At 33.9% G+C, this 16,470-nt stretch overlaps 1 protein-coding gene across 3 annotated transcripts in view; it reads right to left on the bottom strand.

Moving 5' to 3' along the window:
* Positions 1-16,470, bottom strand: part of Eys (EGF-like photoreceptor maintenance factor) — a 1,135,848-nt gene that overhangs the window by 240,326 nt on the left and 879,052 nt on the right. The gene's annotated exons all lie outside the window — the stretch shown is intronic.

Genomic DNA, 16,470 nt, shown 5'->3' with positions numbered 1-16,470 from the left:
TTTCATTTTCTTTGATCAAGAACATCTATGTCTTATTCTGAGATGTACCCTGTTCCTAATGATTTCTGAGGCTTTACGTTTATCTTCTCCCCTGTCTTTCTCACACACTTTGGCAAACATGACTTCTTCATCTTTAAACTTTCCTATAAGAAAAGAAAAAAAAAGTCAAACTAAATTCTTACCTCAAACAAACTTTCAATGTGGTGATAACCCAGACAAGAAAAAAATTTAAAATAATTGACATAGAAATGGAATTGATGAATATCTGCCATGGAGCCTTATTGATTGAATGAAGAATGACTCCTTTGATTTTGACTCCATTTCTTATCAATGTTTCCATGAGTGTACTTTTAATTTAAAGATTGAAGGGTATTTAATTGAATAAGTGATCATGATGATGACAAAAAATATGCTTTGTTTTTCCTCTTACAATGAAGAAGATACATTGCTGGAGTTGTTCCCTATAAGAAAAACAATTACACTAAATGTTTTGGAATTTTTCCAGAAGATGATACATGAAATACTCCAAGTGGAAACAAAAGTCACATCATCTCATATACAGAGAAAAATCACTGACAGTTAGAGATGATTTGAATGTTTTGTACCACTTGACACAAATAGCAATCAAAATTACTGCAAAGCTCATAGGCTCAAGACCACAATGAAATTAAATAAGCTCTAAAATCTATAGACTGTGTTAATGTAATGTATTTGTGTAGTCTCAATCTCCAAATAACTTAGTATGAGGTAAAATAATAAGAAATAGAAGGAAAAAAGAAAAGTTTTTGTAGTAAAATAAAGTATAAAAGAAATTATTTTTTTCAGGCATGACTTTATATGCAAAAGAAAATGGATCTCTGATGCCAAGGACACATGATTGAATGCTTACAAGAAACAGTGTGCTAGCTAATGGAGAAGTGGAGGCAAAGAAAGCATTGCCATTTGAAGGTCCTTGAGAGTGAATTGAAAAGACATGGTCCTTCTCATATAGGTCAGTTTTCACTGAAAGCAGAGGATGCTGGCCAAGGCACTAGCACTGACAGTGTGGGGTGCTGTTATGAGAGGTGACATTTGTGCAACATCTGTAAGGTATACAGCAAGTCAGAATGGGATACTCTTGCTCATACAAGCTTGCTTTCTTTTCTTTTCTTTTCTTTCTTTCTTTCTTTCTTTCTTTCTTTCTTTCTTTCTTTCTTTCTTTCTTTCTTTCTTTCTTTCTTTCTTTCTCTTTCTTTTTGTAGTATTAGGTATGATCAAGGGACACTTTGCCATTGAGCTACATTCCCAGTCCTTTTTATTTTATTTTGGGACAGGGCCTAGTAAGTTGCTGAGCCTGGCCTTGAATTTGAAATCCTCCTGCCTCAGCCTCACGAGTAGCTGCGTTCACAAACCTGTACCACTGCACCTGATTATCTAGGATTTCTTGATTGCTGTCCATGAAGCAAAAACAAAAGCACAGAATTTACTCAAAAGTGCTTGCCTATTTTGCTGCTCAGAAACAAATGGGAAATATCTTTTCTCTAGTCTTTAGATTTTTTTTCTTTCTTTATTATCTTCAATGAACTCCCCCTATCCCTGCCCCAGTTCTCTACTACATGGGGTTGTGTTGCTCTATGTCACCTCCTCCAGTATTTCACAGTGATAGAGACCCTCATGAGGTCTATGTATTTACTCTTAGAATGGCTTCTTTCAAAGAATATAATTGAATTATTCACATTATTTAATAAATATTTATGCAGCATTTATTATGAACAAAGCTTCATCCCAAGTACTTAAAAACGTTCAGTAATATATATCCTATGAGGAAAGTGAAAGCATTCTTCACACTTAAAGATGAGAAACTTGAGGTGCCAAGGGATTAGGTTGTATGTTCACAGGCACACCATCCATGAGTGACACAGCTGGGCTTTGAACCTGTAAGTGATGGCTCAGGAATTGATGCTCTTAGCTACTGTGTTACTTACTTCTATTAATTCCTAGTGTAAATATTAATTTATTTATTTTAATTAGGTATATATGACAACAGAATGCATTTTGATTATTTGTACACAATTGCAGCACATCTTTACATATATATGGTTGTACGCGATGTATCCTCGCACCATATGTGCAGTCATACATGTACCTAGGATAATGATGTCCATCTCATTCCACCATCTTTCCTCCCCCAGGCTCCCTTCCCATACCACCCTCTCCTTTGCCCTATCAAAGTTTCTCCATTTTCCCCATGTTTGGCCCCTCCCCCCCATTATGGTTCAGCATCCACTTATCAGAGAGAACATTCGGCTTTTGGTTTTTTGGGACTGGCTTACTTCACTTAGCATGATATTCTGCAACTCCATTCATTTACCTGCAATGCCATAATTTTATTTTCTCTTCATGCTGAGTAACATTCCATTGTGTGTATATACCACAGTTTCTTCATCCATTCATCTATTGAAGGGCATCTATGTTGGCTCCACAGTTTAGTTATTGTGAGTTGAGCTGCTATAAACATTGATGTGGCTGCATTACTAGAGTAACCTAGTGTAAATACTATAAATTTCCGTTTCATCACCTCAATTCAGTTGATCTACCTTTCATTAGTAGCATATTATGAATTCCTTGGCTTTTTATTTTCCTTTGTTTCTTGAAGGCACTTTGTCTCTGCACTTGCCCTGATCTCTTAAGATGGAGGACTTCCTCCACCCTCTCTTCCTTAATCATAACATTTCATCTACTGTGCTCCTTATGTCCTCAGCCTCTTCTTTCTTAATTACTATACTATGCCTGGACCTTCTCAGGTTCCATGGTATCCATCGCCAGGACTAGAGACTTATATGAGTGTTAAGGAGAGTAAGGAATGTGAAAGAAAAATCTGTTGGGACCCACAAACACTCCTTCTAGACTGTTGACAACAAGTAGCAGGAAAAGAGAGAGGTGTACTACTACACTTTCTAGTGTTGGTACTCCATTGGTGGCAGGTTTACAGGAAGGTGCCTGGAAAGGAACCATAATGCCTAGCAAGTTGTTGCAGTGAATTTATTTGGGAGCATTTGTGACCTACCAATATGGAATCTCTTTGTCTTGGAGATGGTGAATTTGAGGACTGTAAAATGTTCAGAAAGTTGCTTTGTTATAATATGAGGTCTTGTTTGGTTTAATAGTCTTTGATAATTTCCAGTAAAAATCAGGTCAGGTTATATTGTTCTGTGGCTGTTTGTTTTATATTTCTTTTTCTCTCTGGCCTTCTACTGTGCAGAGTAAGGCTGTGTCTGATTCTCCTTGGTAACCTTAGCTGGGAGCACAGTGTGTAATGTATATTGCACATGAAATGTACATTGGCTGAACCGATGTCTCTATGGGACCCAATAGATCAGTGGATTTTTTTTTAGAAAAATGCTTTTCCTTTACTTGCTGCCTACTTTATTCACAGCTGAATGGTAGTTCTAGCTGCTCTCCTGTGTGAAGGGCCAGTCCTTCAGTACATCAACTCATTAATGAAGTGAAGATAGCCGTTGATGTACTCTTGATGATAAGCCCATCTCTGACCCAACAAGTAAGTAGAAATGTTACTCACATTTCTGTGTGTTTCTGATATGCAAAGGAGTTTGTATATTTCAAACTCCCTTCTAAACCTTTGCATTCTCTTCCAGACACGTGCATTTCATATGAGAAATAACATGTTGGGACACCATGATGCAGCCATATTATTCCCACATCATGTCCATAAACCTTGGTGCTAAGTTTATTGCCACTTAGCCCTGAGAAAAGATGTGAAGGTGTGTGTGTGTGTGTGTGTGTGTGTGTGTGTGTGTGTGTGTGTGTGAGAGAGAGAGAGAGAGAGAGAGAGAGAGAGAGAGAGAGAGAGAGAGAGAGAGATTCTCATTTGGAAGCATAAATTAAGGCAGTTTCCTTTGAAAAGTTCAGAATGTGTGTATATTGAATTGTAAGTGGACATCCTATTAAGATATACAGATAATCTAATTGTTTTGGGTTTAACAAATATCTCAGTTGGGGAGAGGCCCTGAAATAGGCAGATCAGAGAGCGACAGTGTATCTCCCTCTTTAACATTTTCACAGGGTAGTCTAATCAGACAGAAAACACTGATATAATCAACAAAAATCCATTGCAAACATCTCAGAGCTAGTATCTTAATTTGTTACAATTCAGGTAGAGCAATAAAAGCATTCTAACAGATCCCTGTAAAGTGCAAGGGGGGATTATATACATTATTTCTTGATATTAAGGGCTTCTTGGGGGTGAATATACTCACAGTAGTAACTGGAAAAGAAATGGTAAAAAATATCCCACTATTTTCATTCCATTACTGTTTGATAATTTAGAGTCTAAAACATTCTCCTTGTATTTTATTTTTTGATTGCTTTTTTGGGGAAAGGATTATATTTACTATCTATAATAAAAAGAAGCATTGATATTCAAGGGTTTTCACCAATCACAGATGTTTTGTTGTACACAGGCAGTGGAACAAACATGCCTGTTATGGTTAAATATGAGATAGCCCCCCAAAGCTCATGTGTAAGACAATGAATGCAAGAAAATTAGAAGGTGAAGTGATTGGTTTATGAGAGCTTGAACCTTATCTCTGCATTAATCTACTGATATTGATTAACTGAGTGGTAACTGCATGCAGGTGGGAAGTGCCCAGAGATTGTGGGTCACTGGGGGTGTACCTTTGGGGTTTTATTTTGTCTCTGGTGAGCAGAGCTTTCCCAGCTGCCTGGTTGTCATGTTCTGAGCTGTTTTCCCTCTCCACACCTTTCCATCATGATGTTCTGCTTTACCTCAGGCTCAGAGCAATGAAATCAGTCATCTATAGAAAGTGACCTTTGAAACTGTGAGCCCCCTAATGAAGTTTTCCTTCTCTAAATTGTTCTTGTTGAATCTTTTGGTCACAGTGAAGAAAAGCTGACTGAAATGATGTCCATGATGTATTACTTTAACTTTGAATCATCTGATAGTGTTAGTGTCATGGGGAAAATAATACAAATGTTAAAATCATATATTTTTTTATGCCAAAGAACGATTTCAATGGTGACATTGTGGAAAAATGGAGTATCCCAACTGTTTTCTTCAAAGATTTGCTGTGAATCCAAGAATTATGATACTGCAAAAGGTCTTCTAACTTACATTGTAAAAATGTGAAAGGAAGAACAAAGAACTGTCCACAGATGAGGAACCTTTATTAACCTTGCTATAGGCTTCCTAAGTATCCTCTCTACTCAGAGCATTTTCTGAATTGAGAAGGGATTCTTCATTTGCGTACATATCAGCAAGAGCATAGAGTGAGTTGAAGTAATAGTTTTCCAAAGGGGGAAAAACCCACTAGATGTATCAGAAATATTAAAATACACAAATGATTAAATGTTTAATCCTGAATAGTTAAATAGAGTGTTTTAAGGATCAACTGAGGTCTACTAGTCTTCTAGGACGTAAGATTAAAAACAATCCCCTGTTTCTCTCTTCATGGTCTTTTGCAAAATGTCAAAATACAACATGGCTCCATTCACTTTTTATCAGCAGAATAACAGAACTGACAAACTTTTTCAGAAAGAATTTCTCACAGTTAGCAGTCATATATCTGTAAGTGCCAACACAGAGTAGGCTAACGGAGGAGTTTGAGTGAGGTGAAGGATTTTGAGATGCATGGTCTATTCTCCTACCCTAAAGGAATATAATTTTTAAAGACTTTGTGAAGAATGACCTTCAGCTTCTCTTTTAATATTCCATCTGGAAGAGAGCTCATTATGTGACAATGGCATTTCTTCATTATTCAAAGAACAATGACGCTGTTTATGTGAAGCGATTCTTTCCTTCCTTCCTTTCTTTTTCTTATAGGTACTGTGTGTTGAGCATTTTTTAAAGTACTATGTTCAGCAACCTCTATGGGCTATTTCAAGGCAGTGGTTTTTTGACTTGAAGTTTTTGCCCCAGGAACATTTGGCAATGTCTAGAAAGAAGTTTGTTTGTTATAGAGCAGACAATGAGGATGCTCCTGACATGTAGTAGATACAGGTCAGGGATGCTGCTAAACATCCTATGATACACCAAACAGCCCTGAACAACAATGAAGGCTCCAGCCTAAGTTATCAATAATGCACATCTTGAGAAACAGTTTCAAAGTAAAAACAGAGTGAATGTTTACCAGCTAATAAATTGTAGGTCTTATTATAAAAAGAAGGAGATGGAAAAAATCTCCCACAATAAATGAATTAAAAAGATTTTATGTTATAACATTTATTATGTATGTGTAGGCATGCATTCACATGGTCTAAGATAAATAAGCTTGTAGAATCCAATATTTCCCTACCACCTTATCCCAAGTCACACAGTATATTGCCTGGAAAAAGCAGTGCCACTTATTTCTCATCTACTTATCCAAAGCCTCTCTCTACATCTGTAAGAAATTATATATGTATGCATGTGTGTGTGCATACACACACATACTGCACATATTCTCTGGATTGTGCTTTTGCTATTTAACCCATCATGGATATTGTTTTCTACCATGACAGAAAGAATCTCCTCATTACTTCTTTTTAATATGGCACAGTATTGCATTATACATTGTATGGATGTTTTTTTTTTTACTTAACTACTCTCTCTCCATGGATGATTAGGTTATTTGCATTTGTTTTCTACTACAAACTGTGGTGCAATTAATAACTTTTATCTGTAAAATAAGTATCTATGATTAGAATTACCAAGTAAGAGAATTTGTGTGTTTGTAATTCTTATCAAATGTTTTCCAAATTACTTTTCATGTAAGTCATACTGGTTTTCATCTACTGGCAATAAATGTATGAAAGGGGTTTGGATGATTTTCTAGTTTTCAAAATTTTTCCTCCCTGTTTAAAAACCGCCTGGGAATAAATAAAAGACAGGCATACTATATGGCCTTTTATGTCTTTCAGCACTCAGGTATCCCAGAATCTATTCATGGGTTATATTTTTTTTTCTAGCTTGTTCTTATTTTAGTAAAACACATTCAACATAAAGTTTACCATTCTAACCACTTTTAAGTGCACAAATTCAATGGCATTAAACACATTTACAGTGTTATGCTACTATTGCCACTATTTTAAAAAATCTTCATTACCCCAAATTGAAAGTCTGTAACCATTAAGCAATAATTTCTCATTTTGTTCTCTCTCCAACCCATAGTAATCTGTAGTCTAACTTCTGTCTCTGTGAATTTGCCTCTTCTAGACAGTGCATAAAACTAGGATCATATAGTAATTGTATTTCTGTGTATAGATTATTTCACTTAGCATAAATTTTCTAAGGTTCATCCATGTTGTAACATTTATCAGAACTTTATCCCTTCTTAAGACTGGAAAACATTCCACTGTTTGTATAGTCCATGTTGCTTACCTTTTGTCTGCTGGTGTATACTTGTGTTGTTTCCAGATTTTGACTACTGTGAACAATCCTGTTGTGAACATGGGCATCTGAGTCCCTGTTTTTAGTTGTTTTGATTACATACCAAGAAGTAGAATTGATGAATCATATAGTAATTCTGTGTTTAGCTTTTTGAACCATTGTTTTTTACAGTAGATGTGCCCTTTTACATTCTTATCAGCAACTTACAAGCATCCCAATTTATCCACATTTTCACCAACACTTATTATTTCACATTAAAAAGATTATGACCATTGAATTTGTTGTGAAGTGGTACCTCACATGGTTTTGATCTGCTTTTCCTTAACAACAAATGATTTTGAACATCTCCTTGAGTACTTACTAGCTGTTAAAGGGAAAAACTGTTTTCCTGTACTTAACAACACCCTGACACCAAATGTGTAGGTTTTCTACATCAAGTACTTCTCCAATTTTATGTGGACTCTATTTGGGAGTCCTATAATGTAACTAAATTCTGACATCAACTCTCCAGAGTTAGTGCACATCCCACAAGTTATGGACTCAGTACCATAATAATTCTCCTCAATTCAGAGGTCATTCACAGTAGTGGTTACTCATACTTCTGATTGACTTAGCTTCAGATTGGGGGTTCTCATGGTCCTTCCTCAGGTTCAGTAATTTGCTATTGTGGCTCATCAGGTCAGAAGCTCTGGGAACTCTATTGTTTAGGGATTTTATGGAGGTTCCATTGTGTAGGCATGATTAAGTAAAAAAAAATTGGCTATTTGGGATTAATTTAATTATCAACCTTTTTCTCCTTCCCCAAAGAGATTTCAAGAGTCTTCAAGGCTCCTAAGCTATGAATCAGGCTAAGAATCCAGATATGGTAACAAAGATGCTCTTGTCACCTTTATCATTTAGGAGTTTCTGTGTTTGAAACTCTGTCAGAGACCAAATTTATATTTATTATTATATCTCATGCATTTTTATGTCTTCTTTGCAGAAATGTCTATTAAAGTATGTTGCCCATTTTTAAAATTGGATTGTTTGTCATGTTGTTCCTACTTCTCATATATCCACTCAAAATCCTCCTTAAATAAGTTCTTACCATTTATCACAATCTTCTTCCTTCAGAGAAGACAGGATCCTTTCACTCTAATAGGTACATAGCTATTCAAGGTGGTTTCTCACAGAATTCTGGAGAGACATGATATTCTACCTCTTCTAGGGGATTAGAATGAAAGTTAAAAGTATTAAGAATTGTATTTTAAGAAATATTTTTGGTAAATGTTAAAGGGATCATTTTATCTTTGAATTTAGGAAAGAGTATTAATAAGTGAGTTGTAAGAAAGCAGTGATAGGTATAATACAGTTAATTCTGGTCTAAAATTGGTCAGAAATTTTGCTGCAGATTTCTTAAAACAAATTTTGCAAATGTGGGTATAAAGTGTGTATTGTCAAAATTTCTAGTCTATCTAAATTCTCTTTGAAAACATTTAATAGGTTTATTTAATTACATTCAAGTCAGGCATGGCTAACAATAAGATAAATTTAGTTATTGGAAAAATTACAAATTGTTAAGTTTCCTAGAACTTTAGTCATATTAATAATGTTTTAAATACATGAATTCAATAGTGATAATGTTACTTGGACATAGATGAAATTGGAATATACATACTGAATAGTGAGTGAAATTATTGTTAAGATATATATATATATATGTGTGTATATATATATATATATATATATAAATATAAAATCTAAAGAAGTTAGACCTTAACAAAAACCTGAAAGCAGCAGTATCTCAAACATTTTCATAGTGTAGTCAGATTTTTCAGGAATACTGATCCAATCAACAAATTCAACGAAGTAAATGGAAGTAAAAATGAATCCAGATTCCTAACAATTTGTCATTGGTCATGCCTGTAATAGGTAATAGTCTACAAGAAGAGTGCATTCATATTAAATGGTAGGCCAGATCTAGGGTCCATTAAGTGCTAAATTAAAATGAAAGAAAAAAGAAGAGAGTGATTGAGGGTAATAAAAAGTGACAATACTACCATTACCACTAGTACTGACTAAATCGGACTTACTAAATGCCACAAAAGTTTTTTTTTAATATATTACATATATATTACAAGCACCTCCAGAAGTAGGCAATGTTATCTTATGGTATCCATTTTGTAGATGAGAGAACCAAGTCCTGGAAGGCAAGACCTGCATAAGCTCTCGAGGAGCAGAACCCAAATGTGGCCCTAAGTAGCCCAGCCCTGGTTTTCATGCTGAAATCCCCCACCAGTGGTCTATAAACTTGTCTCCATGTTGGAAACCCCAAGGGGAAAGGGCCTTAAAAATTTAACAACACTCAGACAATATTACAGATCAATTAATTTCCAATCTATGGAGGTAAGGGTGGGGAATAGGTGCCAGAAGCTTATGATTCAATGTGCAGACAAGTTTGTGAATGTGTGTACTATTCTATGCCTCCTTAAAGTTGTGAAGGTCAAAGGAAACACTTATCAAGCCAAGAAATATGCATCTATGACATTAAGAAGAATAATAGGGCTGGGGCTGGGGATCAGTGATAGAGTGTTTACCTGGCAGGTGTGAGGCACTGAATTCAATCCGCAGCACCACATAAAAATAAAATAAAGATATTCTGTCCACTTCCAACTAAAAAAATACATATTAAAAAAGGATAATTATAATGGTTGGCGATATAGTTTAGAAGAGAATGCTTTCCTAGAAGGTGTGGGTCTTGGGTATGAGTCTTATAGCTGCAACAAACCAAATAATATTCAATATACAATGAACAGTAATAAATGACATATAGTTATAATCTTACCACTAAATAAAAAAAGAATTTAAGCTGCAGCAAGATGAAAATGCATATTTCTAATATTAACATCCTATTGTCATGTGAGATAGTGAGCATTTTAAATAATATGGCATTTTCCTTCTATTCAGAAATAAAAGTGGCATTATGTTCAGAAACAGAGGAACAGCTAGACACTTCAATGCTGCCTACCATTCTCTGGATTTCAATGTCAAATTACAGTTCAAAATTCATGTTGTTTTCTAAAACTAAGTAGGAAAAAATCCAAGTGCTAATATTTTAGAATGTAGGACATATTAATATATTAGCTTATTTTTCCCCCCAAATAGGTTGTATAAATGAAGATACAAGATAGGTTTAACGGGTTCAGACTTTACAGATCAAATAGTAGGTAAGGAGTAGTATCAACAACATCAAACTTAAAATAATCACCATTACTGCACTTTCTTATGAGGAAACCCTATTTTAATCACTAATTGCCACATATTAAATATAAAGCAGAAGTGCAAGAATCTGGGAATAATTCAAGAACAAGACTCAATGTCAGAATATGTAGAAGTAAATAGGTCACTTAATTTCCTGGAACTTTATTCATCTTGAGGATCAACAGGCTTTTTCTGTACAGTATGAGAAGTCAACATTTTAGACTCTGTGGGCTACCTGCACTCTCTAATGCCTAGTTTTCTTATTATTCCCTGGAAACCCGGCCCCACATTCTCTTTACAACTCTTGAAAAATGCAAAAATGATTCTTAGTTCATGAGTTGTATGAAAACAGGCTATAGCTGGATTCACTCATAGGCTTCAAAATAGCACAGTTGAATGCAGTGTTTCTTAGGCGGGGAAGATTCTGTCCTTCTCCAAAAGATATTTGTCAGTGTTTGAAGATTTTACAACTGGGGAGTGAGGGATGGAATGGATGCTAGTGACATCTGGCACTAGCAGCCAGGGATGGGACTATACATCCTACATCATACAGGATAGGATCTCACAGCAAGGTCTTAACCTGGACTAAAGTGTCCATGGTGCCTAGTTGGAGAAAACTTACTAATGGGAATTTTTTCTTAATCATAGGGACAGTAAGAGTTGGTATCCATTCAGTCTGTTTTGATGCAGGATTGTGGTGAATTTATATTTACTCGTCTAGTTTGGTAGATCTATATTACAGCATTAGAACAATTTAAATTACCACCAAGTTCCTGAATACTGCATTCCCATGGAGAAAACCTTTTAAGATGAATTTTATGGGATCTCTATCCATGAGAGTAAGTGCAAAGGCAACCTTAAAAATCTCTGATTCACAAGGAAGAGAAGGGAACTAGGAAAAGCGTATATAGATAAGGAACTGTGACTTCAAACATGTCTGCAATACTCACTGAGAAAACCAGACAGGCATAGCAAGTGTTCTGGTGTGGTTCTTTGGTGTCTACAATATGTTCATTTTCACCTGCCTCTGGAGAGTTAATATATCATTTTATGAAATCAAGGGAAAGGAACATGTGAGACACAACTGGATCACTGAAAATGTACAGACGAAATTTGACACATTACTCAAATAAACCTCAGTAAAAGGATAATCTTCAAATTGATGCTGCTTATTTTTTTTCCTAACTGCGTACTAATTGCATTTCATGACATCCTAAATGCTTTTTTCTTTTTAAAAACTTCACTGCACTGCTTTTAAAGAAATGTTTAATTTTCACTTCTTTCAATTCTATTACATAAGAAAGCGATTATTAGAAAATCTGATTATACATTCTCAGAATTTCACTCTAGCATGTCCTATTAAAATTGGATTCTGGGCTTACTTCTGAAGTTTTGGCTTGGAAAGCTTTACTTTTCATCTTGTTGAAAGTATTAGTTTGTAGTAGCAATAAAGAGCAGTGCTACATGTCTGAAAACATTTTCAGTGAGAATTTTGATTTATTCTTGTTCTCCCTGTAATGACTAAACAGGTAATCTTTTAAGAGATCTTACATAGCAAATTCTCTTGTATAACAGAGTAATATAAAGTGATATCTAAAATCTATCTGGATGGGTGTTTTCTTTTCTTCTATTCCAGCCTAGAAAACAGCATATGCTAAAGGCATCAAAGATGTTAGGACTGTAAGTATTATGGAGTTGGGTGGAGTTTGGGGTATTTAGAAAGGTAAAATAATCAGTTTTATAATGTAATGACATTAGTCGAGATGTACTAGTGATATTACTGTGGGCTTTTCGTGGAAGGTGGTGAGAATTTAGGCAGGGAGGCCATTGGGGAAGACCTAGAAATCATGCAGGTGAACAATGAGGGCATACACTGTGACATCTCAGTGGTGGTGAAGAGGAAGGGAAGTTTATGAGTTATTTGGACATTGAGGGGCAAAGAAACTTAAGTCTGTGTGTAAAGATTGTAGTAAAAATGGAAACTAAATAAGATGCCTGAATTAATGTTTCAAGATGTTGTTTGATACATTATCTATAAAACCTCCATTAGTCTATAATGTCGTAATTATTAACTACATTCTGCAGATGAAGACACCTAGGTTAAGTAACTTGCCCAAGACCACACAGAGTACAGTGGCAACGTTAGAATTTGAATTCAGGACCGTCTTGCTCCACAGTACACTTTTCCATTCTCAATAGCTAAGAGGGATAATATAGGAGGAAGAGAATATTAGGGATGTTAGATAAGAGAAATCAGTCTAAATGAAAATGCAGAGCCTTAAATGGATATGAATGACATAGTTGACAACTACATGATTGAAATTTTTAGAATTTAGTTCCATGTTGCCTTCCCTGTTCTAGCTTACTGGATTTTACAGTAATGAGTATGGAGTATATTTATACATAATGCCCAAATCTGAAAAGACCAGTGATAATGCAAGAATGTTACATTGCTTATTGGGAAGTAGACTGTGGAAAAAAGGTTCTATTAACTTTTTCATTAGTCATTTTTAACCACATTACACATTAACACTTCAATACACTTCACAAAATAGCAATTTGGGCTTTTTATTCAACCACATTTAGTAGAAAAGTGGGAACTGAATTAAATACAATCTTGAAAACAAATAGTGCAAAAAATTTCATGAATATTAATAGAAAAGCAGACAAATGTAATGTAATTTAGTTTGTATCACAAAATGTACAATTTATTCTTTTGTGGAATTGCTATTTTCATCCAAGATAGAGTACCTTAGTCACTTAAAAAATGCAAAATATGAAACATTCATGGAAATAAGATAGGCCCAGATTATGGAAAATATGATAGATCTCTAAATGAAGGTTTTAAATAAAGTACTCCCTTTGGCAGCATCTTAACAAGATCATATTCAATGAATATGAATCATTAACAAAGTATGAAACAATGAACAAACACATACATGCAGATGAGATTATAAGTTGCTATGGATTTGCTAGAAATTCCCATCTGTCATTATTTCTTATTTTTACCTCACTCTAAAATCATTAATAGGGTGCACATAGTCACTATGAATTGTATGCCTGCCTCAAAACACATCAGGGTTTAATTTATTGAATGATATTTCATTAGTTCAGATGAGTTGAAATGTGGCGTTTCATTTTCCAAAACTGTGTGGAAACATTAATCATATGGATACTTAAATTGTAATTTAGGCACCGAGTAAAGTTTCAATTTATCTGAATAAAATTGAATAAACATCTAAAATGAACTATTTATAATCTCGCCATCCTAGATTAATAAGGAACAACTTCTTTCCCCCCTATTTTCATTTAATGATATGAGAGTATTCCCTATTCATGGAGTAGGTTTCACAAAGTAGAACATTTTAGTGGCTTGATTTACTTTCATTATTTTACCTAACTTCCAAATGCCTTTTTGAAAATGAAGAAATCAATACATCAGATATTTTAATAGTTACAAAATCTTTTAATACATCATTATTCATTCAGCTCACATAGACATTCTTACTATATTACTTACTTTAAATATTATTTAGATAATTTCTAAAGAAGACATCTGGAATCTTTTGGATAGGAACTTAACCTGAGTCCAATGCTTAGAAAAGGATAAGTTTCTGCTGCCATAATTCCTAGAGTATTCAGAAATAACAAACTGTTGCTTTCTGTTGAGTAGCAATCACATAATTTACTAAGATATTTCTGGGCAGAGTCACAACTGATTTGGTTGTGAGAGAAACTAGAATACATTAAAAGTTGTAAAATTTATTATGATCAATCAGGGAACAGCTGGTTGGATTTAATGAATCATTGGTTATTCCTATTTAAATATATACATTGTTATTTTAGTCTCCTAAAAGACTCTACCAATGTAGAAGAGTATATATATATATATATATATATTTTTTTTTTTTTTTGTAGTTTATATGTGTTGTTAATAGTGCTGTACCATACAATTAAAAATAATTAAGATGATAAATTTTGCATTGTTTTCTCAATAATAAAAAGGAATAAGTTATATTGTTTATATTACTACAAATTACTCATGTGACAGTTTTTGATTGGCTTGATAATTCATTAATTCACAATCTTACTGCATTAGAAAACACTGTCAACTGTTTCAGTGTACTTTTTCAGGCCTAAGCCAAAACTCCAAGCCATGTGTATAATTTCCTCTGAAAAAGCAAGATCAACCTAGTTGTGCAATAAATACTGAAGCACAATGGAATCTACTTCTATATTTTTCTTCACACTTTCCTTCTAGGACAGTATCAAATTGCACCAAGTTGGAGTTAGTGAATCTGTATAGAGGGCACTGGCTTTCAACATCATTTTCAATCCTTTCAATATGAAAATACATAATGTAACATTGTAGTTACTTTTCCAGTCACTTGGAGGTGAAAATATATTAGGTTGGGTCATATGAAATTGTAAATATTGAACATTTTTAATATATGAACATGCAATTGCATATGTTCCTCTTAATATCAATAACTATTATTAATTGACTGTTTCTAAAGTTGAAATAGAAAATTGAATATATATTCTTTAATAAATGTTTTTGTAAATGATGGATTATTATCCCACTTTTATAATTGAAAAAGGTTATGTGCCTTGTCCATTATACCTAATTAAAATAATTTTTGGTTCCCAATTACATTTTTTCTTGACTAAGAAAAGGAAAAGGAATTTTCCTGCTCTTCTTATTGAGTAGGGAAAATGAAAACTGTAATATATTGAGACCATGATGACTGAGATGTAGATTCCTTTGTCCTTGTGTCTTGGCCACCTCTCTATATAACATAGTCTTGAACTTCAGATGACAAATTGTGGAGACAAAAGAGAGTCACTTGTATGAAGAAGTGACTCCAGTTTGGAGTTCAGAACTTCTGCTCTTGGAGTTAAATTCTTTGGGGTTTAGTGCTACTGGTTCTTAAGATGGTGAGAACAGAGAGCAAATAGAGACAGCTGGGGACTGGCTTAATCTTTTTCACATATGGAATCTTCGTTTATCAAGAAGTAGGAGAAAACTTTAAAAGAGTAGAAGTATTACAAAACAAAGACATGCATGTTAAATATATTAGAAATGTCAGTATAAGAATAAATTGGGGAAAATTGATTTCAATAAGTATATTAGAATAAAAAATAAAAGAAGAAGCTTTTTCCAACTTACATTTTTATCTATGAAAGATTCTGTATTTAAACAAATAATCTCTGGCAAGATATTTTGGGTTTGTGATTCTGCAGTTTGTGCAAATATATTGGGGAATAACTGGGATAAAATATGTTTCAAGGCACTAAAATGTTTTTAAATGGGGATATAAGTTTGTCATTATTTAAGTGATAAACAATATTTCCATAAAGTTTATTTATGAAAAAATTTGTGGTTATGGCATGGAGGTCTAGAGTTTAGGTCACAAGAAAAAATGTTAAAAAACTACATGCTTTATTACTTTGTGGTTATTCACAATTTTAAGTTTTTTTCTTCTTATTTATTTATTTTAATTGACAAAATTGTACATATTTTATCATTTTGAGACTAAAATTTTAAGAATCTTGATGTGCAGAATTGGTCTTTAGTACTAGAATAATGGGATCTATTTCTACGTGCCTGACTTATGTGACTCAAAATTAAATTGGTATTCTAAGACCTAATAGCAGTGGAACCAATATATAAGGGAGGGAGAAATCCTTCTAGTAGTATAAACTTCTAAGCAAAAAGTTGTGGAAAATATTTTCATTTCCTTGTTTTTATTTTTATTTAAGATTTTTGTTTTGATAACATTGTTTCTGAATAGAGAAGAAAGGATGGAAAGTAATCATGTTTATCAAAATTTATAAATTCGGCT

The sequence above is a fragment of the Ictidomys tridecemlineatus genome, chromosome 8, assembly GCF_052094955.1.
Source record: "Ictidomys tridecemlineatus isolate mIctTri1 chromosome 8, mIctTri1.hap1, whole genome shotgun sequence".
Classification (NCBI taxonomy): domain Eukaryota; kingdom Metazoa; phylum Chordata; class Mammalia; order Rodentia; family Sciuridae; genus Ictidomys; species Ictidomys tridecemlineatus.
This window is presented reverse-complemented; position numbering and strand designations above follow the sequence as displayed.